Source organism: Chenopodium album, chromosome 11, assembly GCF_948465745.1.
Source record: "Chenopodium album chromosome 11, dcCheAlbu1.1, whole genome shotgun sequence".
NCBI lineage: Eukaryota > Viridiplantae > Streptophyta > Magnoliopsida > Caryophyllales > Amaranthaceae > Chenopodium > Chenopodium album.
Genome location: NC_137844.1, coordinates 20715107 through 20719147, shown reverse-complemented (window position 1 = coordinate 20719147; position 4041 = coordinate 20715107). Strand labels below are relative to the sequence as shown.

General features: G+C 38.6%; 1 pseudogene; it reads right to left on the bottom strand.

Moving 5' to 3' along the window:
• Window positions 1–600: 600 nt before the first annotated feature.
• LOC145568720 (AP-3 complex subunit delta pseudogene) lies at window positions 601–3641 on the bottom strand (annotated as a pseudogene).
• Between the last annotated feature and the right edge of the window lie 400 nt (window positions 3642–4041).

The following is a 4041-nucleotide window of genomic DNA, read 5'->3' as shown; positions in this document are numbered from 1 at the left end:
TTGTGTTTGTGAATTGGTAGGGATGGCTTCAACAGGGAATCTAATTCAACAACAACAACAATAGCGCCGCCGCAGCAACAAGCATAGGCGGTAGCGATGGTCAAAAGGGAGGGGGGTTGGCTGCATAGGTTGGGGTAAGGGAAGGGGGTTGGCGCCGGCCGCCGAAGCCAGGAGGGTGGCTGGCAGGGACGGTGGCTGAACGGTAATTGGGCCCCACTAACGAAAATAGTAACGGTGTAAGGCATCGGGTAATAAAATTTAACAAACTCTGATTTAGGTGGTAAAAAAAAAAAAATTAAACCGGTATCAAATGTGAAGCGAGGTGTTTTCCCTGATAACAAATGTCAAAATTTCCTTAAAATTAATAAAGGAAATATCCGGTTGAACAAGCACAGCAAAATCTTTGACCCCGCAAACAGAGATGGATAGACTGGAGAGCAACAATGATAGAGATCACAAGACCACAACAGAAATCGAAAACTAACTATAAACTTTTTGTGAAGAAAATAATTAATGAATAGATTACATGAAATTGCAACACAATGACACAAACACAGTGAGATGACAATTTCATGACAAAATCTAAGAAAAGCCCATCACAAAAAACACACCTCAATATTCCAAGAGATTGAAGAATTCGTTTCTGAGAAAAAAAAAAAAAAAAAAAAAAAAAAGGTATAGATTCACAAATATCATTCCAAAGTTTCATGCTATAGCAAATAGACAGGGATTTGTTGTGTTTGTATGGAGCCATTGTTTGAGCTGCCCTGTTTCTCTTCTTCTTTGTGTCTGCTATGACGATGACGACTGCTCTTTTTCTTTTCCTTTTGACTTCTTTCTTTCCCTTCACTCTCACCTTGGCTATGGTGTCGTCTCTCTTTACTATGATTTTTATGTTTGCTTCTTCTAGAACTCAAATTCCCAACCTCAGAGGTTACAGCAACAGACTTTTCTCTCAGATTAGGAGCACCGTCAATGACAAGTGTTTCCTTTCCTTTTCTTTCGACAAGTTGCTTATCAGCTTCACTATATTTTGATGAAGTAGACACTCCTTCACTTCCTAAAAGAAATTCCCTCACTGCACCAGAAAGCAAATCCTCTGTAATCTCCAACTTTTTTGTAGGTATGAAATTTTCACCCTCATCCAGTTTGACAACCACTGGCCTAGGCTTAGCATGGCTTTGTTTTTTCTTAAGTTTAAGTGATTGATCAGTCAATTTCACGAGATCATTCACTTCATTACCGTTCTTGTCCAGATTTTTACTTTCAATTGCGGGAGGGTAATCATTAGAACCTGTGTCATCCTTTTCTGAAGAAAGATAATATAATCCATGTCTTTTGCGGTGCTGTGCAAGCAGAGATCCAGATATTGTTGACGAATCTACATCTTCTGCACCTTGGTCATTAGAAAGAAGATAATCATCTTTCTCACTGGAACGAGAAGTTCCAAGACTAAATGTAGATGGTGGATTTAGCTGAATGTCGCTATAAATCAAGTCCAAATCAGTGAGATTATCTTTAAGAGTAAGATCATCGGGTACAGGAATTCTTGCTTGAGCAGTTACTGAGATTGGACCAAGCTCTTCAACAAAAAGATCATCAAAGAGTTTAGCAATTTCAGAAACTTCAAAGTCTTTCTTCCCTGATTTGTCAACATGATGTCCAGAACAATGAAGAACGTCCTCCTTTACTAAATGCACAACTCCAAGAATATTCCGTGCCCTTTCTTGTATTTCCACTTCACTGCTCCATAATAATGGTCCTAGAGCTGTTTCAGTCATATTTAGCAGCTTAACAACTGCATCTTGGGATGAAGTTTTTCTCTCGGGCAACGATAAAGTGGGTTTCTCTTGCACGGCATCTTCAATGCCGTATTCACCAAATGACCAAGAGTAAGATTCTTTGACTGCAGACTCAGGCATTTGCTTAGAATGTGCAACAGCTTCATGTGTTGACTTATCTTGGCTGTCAAGGCATTTCAATCCAGACTTAGATTCAAAGCTTAAAGATGCCATATCATCAGCAACGGAAGAAGCATCGACTACATCTTGCTGCCAGAGATAAGACTGAAGGCAAAACACTAAAACCTTAAATGTGGACTGAATATAGACAGCTCTTACTAACGATGGCAGTAAACTAGTACGTGGCTGCAACAAAGCCTCCGTCAGTTCATATGGGTTACTTGAAAACTCAACATACTCACCAGAAACCCAAGCGGCAGCAGATAGTATCCCATGTAAGAAAGGATTACCAAGTAATGCAGGATCAACTAACAGGTCCCGGCCAACCTTGACTAGCTCAGGTCTGGCATCCTTTACTCTCATACCAATATCAACAAGTTGGTTCTCAATTTCCTTCCCTGATTGACAATGTGGAACCCTGGCCATTTCCCCAAGAAGTGATACATACCAATCAAAATCAAAAACAATCTCATAATAATTCCTAGAGCAAGTGACCAGTATCGATCTGAGGATCTCATTACAGAATTCAGGATCAGACTTCAGGGCATAATTAACCAAAACCTTGGTAATCTCAGCCACATTAACCTCTGACACCATAGACATGAGAAGCCGCAATGAAGTTAGCTTGATATTAGAATCGACATCACTAAGAGACTTGAGCACAGCATCCTTATTCTCCAACACAGCCCACAAGTGCTTCGTAGCTAAATCAGAAAGCGCTTGTAAACCGAGATACTTCAAATTAGGATCATCCTCAGTCAAAAACTCCTTAATCTTCACACTAGCAAGCTTAACAGCAGACTCATGATCACTCAAGCTACTCACAACAGTTCTTATACACTCAAACACCAACGATTTCGCCATGGACCGCTGCATAATCTCACAAATGGGACCAACAATCTTCTTCCCTAACCTAGGCTCTAACAATGCCAACTTAGCAAACATCTTCAACACCTTGATCAACACCCAATTATTCTTACAGTTAAGCAAAATTCGATAGAACTCGGGCGCTAATGGCAAATACGTTTTTGTGTCTCGTAAACTAAGCTCACAAAACACCCCAACAGCGGCCGAAACAGCCTGAGGATCAGTACTCTCCAAATTATCAACTAATCTCTTAAAACACACTCTAACAGCATCTGGGTATTTGTTAAAAACCCTCAGAAATACAGCAATCGCCTTCTTTTTAACATAAGGTCTAGTACTAGACAACAATGTAAACAAATCATTGCATAAATCACGGCACAAATCAGGCGTACCAATAATTGATAAACATTGAAGAGCAAGACTGACCTCAAAATCATTCGAACTGGAAAGATCTTTCCTGAATTGATTCGTAACAAGAAGAAGAACTTCAGTAGATTCATTGAAAGTAGCAGAAGCAGCTAAATACCCAATTCTTTTGAGATTGAACTGCGGGTAACTGATTACTTCTACTACATGAAAAGCAGCCCAAGAAATTTCAAACCCATAAATTGAATGAAGATAAGTTAACTTGAGAAGTGCAGTTGATTTCATTTGTGGGTCTGTTGATTTGATTTCACGACGAATTTCTTCAATGGCTTTTGAGAGGAAAGATGAAAGGGGTGTTGATGATTCAGGGGAATGAAGTCGAATTCCTTTGATTAAATCATCTAATGAGCGTTGAAAGAATGAGTCCATTATTGATGAATTCGCCATTGATGAATTGGTTGGAGTTTTTTTTAATGATTTTGATTTGATGGGGTATTTTAGAATTGTGGGGAATCCATAATTGACTGTTGAAGGTTTTAGGAGAAGAATTTGAGGTTTTTTTGGGTGTAGAAATGGAGGAAAAAGGGGTTTGTTAATGGTATTGATTGTCCGAATTGAGGAAAAAGATGTTGATTGTGAATTATGATGATAGGAATTCAATCAGTGCAGAAAGCAGAAGTTTTGAGACCTAAATCTGATTTCTCTACAGCCAAATTATGCGAGAGGTTTACACGATTTTTTTTTTAAAATTAATTTTTTTTTATCTCTTTATAAAATCCGTACTAAATGAGTAAATACACTTTTTTTTTTTTTTTTTTTTTTGGATTGCTATTCGTCGCTCCCATTT